The sequence below is a fragment of the Eumetopias jubatus genome, unplaced genomic scaffold (assembly GCF_037043125.1).
Source record: "Eumetopias jubatus isolate StellerSeaLion01/CBP00866 unplaced genomic scaffold, mEumJub1_p1.0 scaffold_6, whole genome shotgun sequence".
Lineage (NCBI taxonomy): Eukaryota > Metazoa > Chordata > Mammalia > Carnivora > Otariidae > Eumetopias > Eumetopias jubatus.
Genome location: NW_028274812.1, coordinates 46108515 through 46121296, shown reverse-complemented (window position 1 = coordinate 46121296; position 12782 = coordinate 46108515). Strand labels below are relative to the sequence as shown.

Genomic DNA, 12782 nt, shown 5'->3' with positions numbered 1-12782 from the left:
AAAGCAGTCAGCATTGGCACCTCTCTGAGCCCACTTTGCCCCAAACGACCCTGTTTTAGTTCTCATTTTTTCCAGCTTTCTTCTGGAGGAGGCGAAAGGTTTCAAGTCAGAATCATCAGTGGGCCTATTTCCTGTGGTGAAAACAAAACCTTTTAGATGGTGATGTGCCTAGCAAAATACACTGAAAAACTATCTGAGATGAAACATACAGCATATCTCTTTGAAGCTAGCCCCTAAAACTGGTCCCAGGTTTTACCCAGAGGCATCTTTACTTTGCTGTCCCAAGAAAAACATTCTTGCTTCTTACGCAGCTAATTTGTAAGGCTGTGTTTCGGCAGTAGTGCCTTTATTCACCCCAGGCTACAAGCTCTTTAAGTCCTTCTGATGATGTCATCATGTCATCATGTGCATTTCTTGGATCTTGCCACCCCCTCTGACATTCACCGGGAAAACACTAGCCGCCGTTAGCTTTCGGCCGTGGGCTTGCGGTGTCTTGCTGTGACCCTTGCTGTTGTTCTATTAACAAGCAGACCAAATGGGCCTGAAAACATTTTATTCTGAGACTTAAAAGGAAGTCTACCAGAATCATGAAGACAATGGCAAAGGCATATTTCAATCTGTTTTAGCAAGGAGAACCTTCTTCTGGCCGGGTAGAATAGACTGTTAGAGGACCCCAGGCCAGAGGATAATTGAGGGGCAAGTACATCATGCCTGGGGATCTGCTGTGATGAAAAAATACACAAAGGTATTTATATTATCTTTCAAGAAGCAGTTTTACCATGAATGACTTTTGAAAATTCATTCTGCTTGAGAGACTGCATAACCTTAAAACAGTCTCTCAAATTAGTGAACTTCATAATTATTCTTAGTATGTTCTAATACTGTTATAACAATAACTATAAAAGTTATTGTCCCTGTCTTATAATTATGAAACACCATATTTATATCAGGAACCAGAAATGTTTTCTCAAAGGACCAGAAAATAAAAATTACAGGCTTTATAACATTTGAAGAGACTTACATAACATTTGAAGATGTAAAAACCTTTCTCAGCGGGCAGGCTGTGGTTTGCCAGGTCTAGTCTTTATGATCACGTGGCAAGTTTTGTCCAATAGCTCTCCCCTCACACACAGTTCTGCCATTATTAATCCTCTACTGTTTGCCAGACATCAAGAATGTAAAAAAATGTAAAGACAGTTCCTTTTCTGAAAGATTTCACCGTCTCGGGGAAGAAAAATACACAGACACACTTACTACAGGTGTTTACTACTGTGCAGTGCAGTGAATGTCATCAGTGGTGTTCAGAAGCATTGTGCCTGGGGAGGGCTGCATGGAGAACACGGTCTGGTTACAAGCCACAGGCATGCCTAATCAGCAAAGAGGGGACAGTGCATTCCAGGAAGGGAAATAATATCTATTCCTTAATGTAATACACTTGTTTTGTTTTGTTTCCTATCTCAGTGTAAGATCTGTGTTCCGGGATAATTACATAGGTAACTTCAGCTCAGTAACTACAGAGTACTCCCATAGAAATTCTGAGGAAAAGCCCCACTATTCAGTAATTACACAGCAAAATAGGATATCGTTTAAGGAATTTGACCTCCCCTTCTTTTTTTCTAATTATTATTTTTTTAATTTTAGAGTGGGGGAAGGGGCAGAGGGAGAGAGAGAATCTTAAGCTGGCTCCATGCCCAGCACAGAGCCCGATGTGGGGCTCCATCTCACAGCCCTGAGATCAGGACCTGAGCCAAAACCAGGAGTCGGACGCTTAATCGACTGAGCCACCCAGGTGCCCCTCTGCTTTTTCTGAACGTGTTATTTTGCTTTAATAGACACTGATCACCAGATAATTTAGACCTGAAACACAGCTTTGAACATATAAGCAACGAGGTTACATACATTATGTAAGTGAAGCAGTTTAGTGGACTAGGGTTCCTAAGCACTGTATTCCATTCCTAGATTTGTCACTGACAAGTTTTGAGCAAAATCTGTAGTCTCTCCTTACCTTTAAAATCTAATTAGAATCTACTAATTCATCTATAAGAGGACAGGGTTGAAGTAGGTGATTTCTTACTGTTTTTTAAAGATTTTATTTATTTGACACAGAGAGAGAGAGCGAGAGAGGGACAGAGACCGAGAGAGACCGAGAGCAAGCACAGGCAGGGAGAGCAGCAGGCAGAGGGAGGAGCAGTCTCCCCGCGGAGCAGGGAGCCCGATGCAGGGCTCGATCCCAGGACCCCGGGATCATGAGCTGAGCCGAAGGCAGACGCTTAACCGACTGAGCCACCCGGTGCCCCTAAAGTAGGTGATTTCTAAGGCCCCTTCCAGTTCTAGATGCCGTAACTATAATTAGACAGAGTGCATTCAGTACCTACTTTTTTCCTCTGCAGAAATCTTAACTTGATTTGTCCAAATCTCAGACTCTCACTTATTTGAATTCCCATCAGTCCCAAAGGCCTTGAACTGTGATAACTATGGAGTAGTATACCGTATGCCAAAAAAAGGGGGGGTGCGGTTTATGGTGTCCTTGAACTTACAGCATGCCCAAATGCTGTACCCCTGAAGAGGGAGTATCGCACAGGTTCTGAAAGGGGACTGGCTGCATTCACATCCTGGCTCTGCCACATTCTGGTTTGTAACATTGGTCAGGTTCCTTAGCCTCTCCGTATCTCAGTTTCCTCAACTGCAAAGTGGGAATAATAGCGGTCCCACCGCACAGGATTGTTATTATAAGTATTAAATACAGTCATGGTTGTAAATGTCTTAGAATTGTGTTTGGCAAAAATAAACACTCAAAGTGTGTCAGTTATTATTATAAATAAGATAACTATAAGTCCATTTATAAGATTTGATATTAAAATGTTTTAAAATAAATGATAGTGCCGTTGGAAATTGCTCACATATGATGGTGAACAAAGAAACACAGGTAAGAAACGATATGTGATATGCTTAAAATTGCCATAAAGTCACATTTGCATAGAGCATATCCTAATAGGAATCATACCAAAATACTGGTATGTTTGGTAGCTGGTCTGAAAAGAGAGCCTCTAATGAATTATGCCTCCCAGACTTTACACCCTTCTGTTTTCTTTTCTTCAAAAATGAGCTGGCTCCATCTAATCAGTAAAATGTAGCAGAAATGACCGTCTAAGACTTCTGAGGGTATGTCATAAGAGTCCTTGCAGCTTTTACTTTAGTATTTTGGGGCAAGTCCAGCTTATCCCGAGACTGACATGCTGTGGTAAAGCCCAGGCTAGCTGAGGAGAAAGGCGGTTTGCCAGCCCTCTTTCTTCCCGCCATCCCAACCCAGGTGCCAGACAGCCGGTGAAAAATCCTTAGATGAGTCCAGACCCAGTGACATTTGACTGACACACCCCCCAAGTGAGAGCCACCCTGCTGAATGCTGAACTCCGTCAACCCTCAAAGCCACGAGGTAGGATAATATACTGCTGTTTTAAGTAAACCACTATGTGTGAGCTGGTTTTTTATACAGCCGTAGAAAACCCAATACAGTGAATTGTCTATACCAAGAATGTATCTTTTTTAAAATCAATAGTTTAATCTCTTTAAATAATGTTTTCAACATCAGTGTAGTTTCAATGTTAAAGAGTATTGTTTTATATATGTTTTTACATATTGTACATTTGGTCATTTCAGCCTACAAATTAATAAGAACAATACTTTAGCCACCCTAAATAAATGTAAGTTGATTGGACTTTATACATGTAACAAAGTACAGGGTGGTCCAGGAATTATATTTATTTGTGTAGAAATTCTCTATCAACTATTAGAGAGAGTCCCCTTTTTTCTAAGACCTAGGTATAAGATTTCTCTCAACAATGACAAAAGGGCATATTGAATGCTTCTTTTTTTTATTGGATTGCTCTCGTCTGGGAAATCTAAATCTGTGGTTCTTAACTTCTCAGGAGTCACGTGTCCCCAGCCCCAGGAATCTGATGTAAACTAGAGCACATGAACCTGCTCTGCTCCCTCAGACGCACACACATACAGGGAGGGGCACCGTGTTACAGTGTTAGGATTTCCTTCACCCACTGAAGCCCATGTATGTACGATGGGTTAAGAATCTGGTCTTGGGGGTGGGTAGGGGGCTCAGTAGGTTGAGCGTCTGATTCTTGATTTTGGCTCAGGTCATGATCTCGGGGTCCTGGAATTGAGCCCCACATCAGACTCCCCGCTCAGCAGTGAGTCTGCTTATCTCCCTCTCCCTTTGCCCCTCCCCCCATTTGTGCACATTCTCTCTCTCTCTCTCTCTCTCTCTCTCTCTCTCAAATGAAGAAATAAATCTTAAGAAAAGAATTCTGATCTAGGGCATTATTATTCCTCAAGACTCCTTAAGCAGTATTGCAGAATATTACACATAGATCCTATGTAGTTGTGTTTGCTATATTAGATATTAACACTTTTCTATCGTATCGTCCATAATTCCAAGTTTTATATTACAAAAGTACAACCTCTGCCAGAATAATTATCGGAACTAAAATGGCTCACTAATTTAAAACTTTAGTATTTTTTCCCTTTTCTTTTCTTTTCTTTTTCTTTTATTTATTTATTTATTTATTTATTTATTTTTAATCAACTTGGAGTAACTGGCCAGGTGGCATTTTACAAAAACAGAGGATACGACTGATGCAGGCCCAATTTGGGTGGAAATGTGTGGTGGAAAACAGAGTAACACCTCATGAAAAGAACTGCTTCTCCAAGTTCTAGGGGTCCTGGGTGCAGATGTGGCAGAGACTTAATACCTCTAGCAAGGCTTCTCTGTTTGTATCAGACCCTGTGAGACAAGATACTGAACCAGTAATTCTTTGTGACTATAATCCTTATGTGTGTTCAGAAGTTGAGTTCCTCCTAGTTAGTCTTAGTTCTGCATACTTTCGGCTTTACTAGTAAGAAAAGGTATTTCTGAAGACACGGGATGTTTCAGCTAAAGTAATGAAGGAAACAGTGCACCCTTGTGATAAAATACAGTCTTTACAATGCATGTTTCTTTGAAGACCAATCTGTCTTTTGAAGAAACCTTGAATGTTTTTGACTTGAGGTTAATGGGGGAAAAATATCTCAAAAGACTCAATTTTTTTTTCTGTCGTAATCTGTATATATTTCAGCAACTGGTTTTTACTGTCTCAGTTTCTAAGTAGCTCACATCTGAAGTATGTGAAAAGTCAGAAGTGCTATGTAGAATTTGCCTTAAATACTTGGTAATTTTAGTTTTATTTAAACCATTCAAAAGATGTATATTAACAAAAGCTGTACATGTATTTATGTTTTGTAAAGATAGATACAAAAGAAACCCTTGAGTTATTCTTTGGAGGTGAACAATTTAGAGCTATTTACTTTTATTTCAGATATTTCTAGAAGCATTTGTGAATTTTTTCTTCATATATCTTGAATTGCATGGACAGAAAAATTGGAATTGTGACACTTTTCCTAAGCATCTTGTTCTGGTTCTCTATTGCTCCGTAAGAAACCACCACAAAATGTAGTAGCTTAGAGCCTTAGAGTTTGTTATTGTCACTGATATTCTGGGCTGAGTTGGATGCTTTGCACTTGGTGTCTCCCAGGTGGTTGCAGGAATGCAGTCATCCGAAGGCTTGACTAGGCTGGATGTCTAAGGGGGCGCACTCATAGTTCTGGGAGTTAGAGCCCCGACACTTAAGTTCATCTGACTTGCTTCTCACAGCATGGTGGTCTCAGACTGGTTGCGGTTTTTACATGGCACTGGCTTCCAAGAGACAGAAAGTTAGAGTTTCCAGCCAGTTAAGGGCCACACCTGGAACTAACACAGTGTCGCTTGTCCCACATTCTATTGGTCAAAGCAATAAAAGGCCTGCCCACATTCAAAGGATTGGCGTGGTCAACTCCCAACTCCAGACACGTGTGAAGTGGGAAAGACTGCTGCAGCCATCTTGGGAACTCAGTCCCTGCACATCTTTTCCTGGGATATGATATGTACAGTAAAGTGAACATGCAGGAGAACATGAAAACGTCCCTGCAGTTATAATGTCCCTCCAGTTATAATGAGATTTACTAAAAATTAACTCTGCTTCTAGACTTCCTCAAAAATCATGCAACCAGGGGCACCTGGGTGGCTCAGTCATTAAGCGTCTACCTTCGGCTCAGGTCATGATCCCGGAGTCGTGGGATCGAGCCCCGCACTGGGCTCTCTGCTCCGCGGGAAGCCTGCTTCTCCCTCTCCCACTCCCCCTGCTTGTGTTCCCTCTCTCGCTGTGTCTCTCTCTGTGAAATAAATAAAATCTTCAAAAATAAAAAATCACTCAACCAGTATAGTAAGTGGCAGATCTAGAATTCAGACTTAGACCAGTCCAACTCCAACGTGTGGGCTTTTCTGCTTTACCTGCAAAATTATTACACTCATGATGGATAAATGGATGAAAAAACTCCCATCAGATATTCACCCTTGAATATATCTTTCCATTATAAGAAGTAAAAATAATGTTTAAAAACTTAAAACCTTGTTAGTTTAGATTCATTTTAACGTAAGACACAGGTCTCATTTTCATCAGGTAACATTAAACATGCTTACTCTGATTTTGCACTTTTAGCCAAAATAGGCTCAAGTTCTTCTAGGAGAAAAAGTATTTTTAAAAACTCTGTGGTTTTATAAGGGTTTTCTACAGCAGTAATGCTTAAAGCAGTATACTTAAAGCAGTAATACTTAAAATACTTAAAGTAGTACTCAAAATACTTAAAAGTGTAGAAAATAAGGGTTTTCTACAGCAGTAATACTTAAATACTAAGGACTATCAGCTGGTGTGGGAAATTGTTAGAAATGCACATTTTCAAACTCCACCCAAACATACTGAATCTGGGGGTGTTTCAGCTAGCCTTCTGGGTGATTCTAACATACCCTAAAGCTTGAGAATCACTACTCTACCTGAGTCCTGAAAGAATTGAAAGACTCCTTGAAATCACTTTTTGGGAAAGATTGTATACATAAAGCAGAGATACGTATCAGAGGAGGAGAGACGCTGTGGAAATGGGAGTTCATTGTGACTAAAGTTCTCTGGCTATGACATCACCATGAAGGTGTAGATGCAGGTATAGACTAAGATCAAAATGGTCCGTCCAAGCCACCTATTTCAAAGGTTTGCGAATGTCTGATTGGCCAGGGGCACGACAATGGATGTTTGTTGAGCGTGCTCAACAGCCTTCACTGTGCTCCCATGTTTGGGCATCACAGATTAAGACATCATAACCTACTACCTGCTCTGTTCCCCTATCAGGTCAAATGGACCAAGCCAATCTTCCTTAGCACTGTCTGTATTCTTGCATTTCAGTGTTCAGCCCTCATATCCTTCCCGTTCTCTTCATTCTCGCCCCCCCCACAAGCTTTCTCTTTATCAGACAAGGTCTGATGCAGTGTTCATGCCTGCGCGTGACATCACACATCAACAGCAACTGATATGGACTGCTTATTATGTACAAGGCTCTGTTAGGTGATAAAGTAATGGAGAATTAAGAAGCCCTAGTCCTCTGAGAGCCTATGATATACAGTGCAGCAGGCATGATATACAGGTAATAATAGCAAGAGTTCTAGTTCTTAGATCTTAGAACAATAATCCTTAAAATTACTTGGGAAGCTTTAAAAAAATACCAGTGTCATCCCCCCCAGCCCAGACCAATTAAATCAGAATCTTTTGAGTAGGGCACAAATACGGAGATAGAAGTCACATACTATAAATTTTATAAATTATGTTTTTCAATATATTGTATACTTCATTTTCCAATTCTTATGTGCTGTCCTTTTCCAAGCATTATATTTAGCATGTAGATTTTCACTTTATTCCATCTAGATATTCTAGATTTCTTTACTTACAAATATATTAGATAGAAGCAAACCATATAGGGACCATAAACAGGAAATCTGTCCTAATATTAAATTTGTTTCATTTTTTGCCCTCTGAAAATAAAAGTAATTTAGAACATAGTTAACCTATCGCTTATCTCATCCTTCAAAAAATATTTTAGTATCACTTGGCCCAAAATAAAATATATGTATGTATATTTCAGAAAATTCATTCTGTCATCTCTGTCATCTCAATGTCAAGCAAGTACGTTTAAACAGTTTAGAGATAAACATTTTAGCTGTTCACTAGCATGCTGTTCTATAACTTGTAAAGGTTGTAAATATTTCTGTAGAAACAACAGACCTTAGTTGGAGTCTGGTGGTGGATGTGTTGGCATCCCGGCATCTCTATCCCCGTGGCCAAGAGCTTTGAAAACTCCAGCCACAAAATCACACACACTAGTGACACAGTTAACAAGAAAAAATGCTTACTTATTCCGTGACGATAGAAAGAGTGATGTGGCACAATTGTCTGTTAAAATTAAAAAGTATATTTTTAATATTCAAATTGTACTTCTTTTTTTAACCACAGGAGGTCCCTAAATCCTCAGTCACATTTTGATACCTGCAGGCCAGTTTATGTGCATGTCAAACTGTTGCAACACTTTGCTATTATTTTCATGACTATATTAACCAAGTTTTTAATGTAAGAGAGGTTAACTTCTTAGAACTAGCTTTTTAAAAAAAATGTACTTTTAATCCCATCTGGATACAGAAAATACCAGCGTCTAAGGAGATAAGAGGCTGGGGTGGAAAGGCCAGGAAAATGAGTTACATAAAGTGGCCCTGAAATAGAATTCCTTTGAAGTTAAGTGAAAACACAGGCTACTTTGTGAATTGACAACAAACAAGACCATTCCTTTCTTTCTGCCTTAGGTCTAAATTCCCTGTCTTGTCCAGTCAATGTTAACCTATCAGTATAAGAATATAATTAAACACGATTATTTTTTTCAATAGGGGTAAAAAAAACAGAAGGTACTCTAGATAGGATGACTTTGACAGGGCATGAATAATATAGTTTGTTGTCACAGGTTATATGTTACAAGTGATATTATTACTTTTAAGTAAACATAAATATTCACGTTTCTGCCCCCACACTAATTTAAGTGGTCATTCACTGAGTGACTGCTCCATGCCAAGCAGAAAGACAGGCTCCCTTCCTTTAGGAGTTTACAGTCACTTCAGGGAGATAATTTAATGGACAATTATAATCCAGTGTAGTATGTTCACCCTAACTCCTTTGATTTAGTAGCTTGATTTATTTCAATAAAAATATGAGTCTGTATTATACACAACAGTACTATATTATAAACTTCAAAATTGCTAAGTGACTTGATCTTAATAGTTCCCACCACAAAAAAGGAAAAGAAATCATAGAGGTATTAGCGAACACTAGGGTAGTAATCAATTGCAGTACGTAGGGGCGCCTGGGTGGCTCAGTTGGTTTAAGCGACTGCCTTCGGCTCAGGTCATCATCCTGGGGTCCTGGGATCGAGTCCCGCATCGGGCTCCCTGCCCAGCAGGGAGTCTGCTTCTCCCTCGGACCCTCCCCCCTCTCATTCTCTCTCTCAAATAAATAAATAAAATCTTTAAAAAAAACTGCAATATGTAAATATAGCAAATTAACCCATTGTACATCTTAAGCTTACACAATGCTGTATCAGTTATATCTCAATAAAAATAAATTTTGAAAAAGATGAGTGTGTACTTGTGTAATTATATCTGTTCCTGTCATGATTTGAGGTTATAAGAGAATGAAAATATATTCCCCAGTAGTCAGTGATCATTTATAATAAGAGCAACCCATAATCTATCGTTGGGTATCTGTTTGTACAGGACTTGGAGATTTAATTCATTTTAATGTGGCTTATGAACAAAATGAGAACACCCATATTATTGCCTCAGGGAATAATGTTCTCTTACTAAAGTATTATGTGTGCACGCTTTTGGATTGTTTATTAAAGAAAACTGATAAAACCAATTTAGGCAAGAATTTCAGATACAGTATTTAAATGTATGTACTTTATTTTTGTATTCATTTGGAAATGGAATAGTTTTGTAGCAGTAATTTATATTTTGATGACTAAATGGCACTAAACACATCTGGCTATGGAAAACATAGCCTTTTCTCAGCAGCTGGTTCTGAAAACAGACACTTAAGTATGTAAATGTTTTCAGCACTATATAAACAAATCTTTTGTTATCTATCCCATAATATTTCTATTGCTACAAAAGCTTTGTTTTTCTGGGTGAAAGAATTTCACATATGACTCCCTTAGGTATAATAAATTCTGAGAGACTCAGCCTCTGCCATTTATTTGGATAGTCATTCCTCAAACTATTCTGTTTAGCTATTTGATTTTATTATTTTCTCTTTCTTAAATTAGCCCTTTCTTACTAGTACCTTCTTTGAAAAACAGATTTTTTTTAAGGGTCACTACTTAGTTGTACGATCTTAAGAGATCCTAGGGATTTACACAGCGTTCCTGTAGGGCAGAATACAAGAAGAGCATGGACTTTGTTTTTGTTCTCGGTCTCCTGATGTCTGAATATTATTCTTACATTGTAACATGGTTTTTTGTTTTTGTTTTTTGTTTTTTTGGTCTGGTTGTGATTAGTACTTGCAGTATATCGGGTTCCGAATAGATACCAAATAGAGATGCTGTAGGCTGCAAATAATAGATATCCTTTAAGCTGTTGTTAAATTGAGTTATGTGACAGAAGTCCACAGTGGGGGGGGGGGATGTTCAGCGGTGGTTAGTGAATTCAGTCTCTTAATTAGAGATCTAATGAGGTCATCGGGGACCCAGGTTCCTTTCAGATTTCCACTTGGCCATCCTGGTTCTGTCAGACTTGGGCTTTGTGCTAGGGATGGCTGCTGCAGTTCTAGGCAGGATGTGTGAGCCAAGTCCAGGGTGGAAGAGGGGATGAATACTCTGCTATGTAGATTTCTTCTCCGCCTTGGTACAGGACTCCAGAGACCCCCAGCAGAGTTCTCAGTCCCGTTGGCCAGGCCCGGGTCTCTGGGACTTCCTAAACAATCCAGTGCAGGGGGAAGGAATTCCCATGACAGTTTAGACTGACAGAGACCCATGCCCTCCCTGAGTACCCAGCCCCTCAGAGGAGGATGAAACCTCAAAGAAAATCAGTATCTCCAGCAGAGAAGAAGGGGGGAGGGTGGATTTAGGCAAGCAGACAACAGTGTTTGTTACCATTTCTGGTTTTGTTGCATTTGTATTTTTGCTTAGAGACTCTTCTTTCTCCTGGTATTCTTGAAATGTTACTTTCATCGCTGTTATTTTAAGTGCATGAGACTGCAGAATTACAGGAACAGCCCTTATCTGTGATAGAGCTTCGTGTCCATTACAAAGCTCTCTCTCCTGTGGTTTTGTTTATGCTTGTGTCCTTTCCTCAGCAGTTTAAAGAAAGCAGGAACTTGGGTTCTCTCTATCTGCTTTATTAGTGCTAGCCCCCAGAGAATAGTATCTCGAAAGTACTTTATGAATCTAGTAGCATTTCAGGCAAATCTGCGGTTGTCTGCTAAGTACACACGACTTTGAAGGCACCATGTCCAGCAGTGCGGGTGCGTTTGACCAGAACTTCTGGAGGTCTTGGCAGCATCTGCCTCAGAGCTTAGACTGACCCCTGTCGGCTCTGAAGACTCAGAGGGGCAGAGCCAGCAGGCCCACCTCGGAGATGAGAAGCCCGTCAGCTTTTGCTGTCCGTGCAGTGCCTTCTGGCCTTTTCCATTTGACATCCCAGCACCTCTCAGAGGCTGTGCTAGACTGACTTTCTGGTCTGAGTTCCATCTGAAACTCTCCTGTGACTCTGAGGAACCCAGCTGCCCTCTTGGTTGCTTCACGCCAACAACACCTTTCTGGTGCATTGTCTGAATATTTGTCATTTTTATTCAGCAAATAATTTGTTGAATGATTGAAAGAATATTTATTCATTGACATTTCAAATGCTGTAAGGTTTTCTCTGATTTAAAACTGATCATGTTGTGTTGTGTTATCTGTTCTAACAGTTTATCAGTTCCTATCAAATAACCAACAGCCATTCTCAACTGGCATTCTGTCATCATGTTCTTAAGGAAAGAACAGAAAGTATTCTTTTTTTTTCATTTTATTTTATTATGTTAGTCACCATACATTACATCATTAGTTTTTGATGTAGTGTTCCATGATTCATTGTTTGCGTATAACACCCAGTGCTCCATTCAGTATGTGCCCTCCTTAATACCCATCACCAGGCTAACCCATCCCCCCCACCTCCCCTCTAGAACCCTCAGTTTGTTTCTCAGAGTCCATAGTCTCTCATGGTTCTTCTCCCCCTCTGATTTCCTCCCCTTCATTTTCCCCTTCCTACTATCTTCTTTTTTCTCTTTTAACATACAACGTATTATTTGTTTCAGAGGTACAGATCTGTGATTCAACAGTCTTGCACAATTCACAGCACTCACCATAGCACATACCCTCCCCAATGTCTGTCACCCAGCCACCCCATCCCTCCCACCCCCCACCACTCCAGCAACCCTCAGTTTGTTTCCTGAGATTAAGAATTCCCCATATCAGTGAGGTCATATGATACCTGTCTTTCTCTGCTTGACTTATTTCGCTCAGCATAATACCCTCTAGTTCCATCCACGTCGTTGCAAATGGCAAGATTTCAATTCCTTTTGATGGCTGCATAATAATCAGTTGTGTGTGTGTGTGTGTGTGTGTGTGTGTGTGTGTGTATACACACACTACATCTTCTTTACCCATTCATCTGTTGATGGACATCTTGTCTCTTTCCATAGTTTGGCTATTGTGGACATTGCTGCTATACACATTGAGGTGCACGTATCCCTTCGGATCCCTACATTTGTATCTTTGGGGTAAATACCCAGTAG

The 12782-nt window shown here is 40.0% G+C and overlaps 1 protein-coding gene across 2 annotated transcripts in view; it reads left to right on the top strand.

Annotated features, from left to right (window-relative positions):
• The window catches only part of NT5DC1 (5'-nucleotidase domain containing 1), a 145513-nt gene that overhangs the window by 100923 nt on the left and 31808 nt on the right, over positions 1-12782 (top strand). The window lies entirely within an intron of this gene.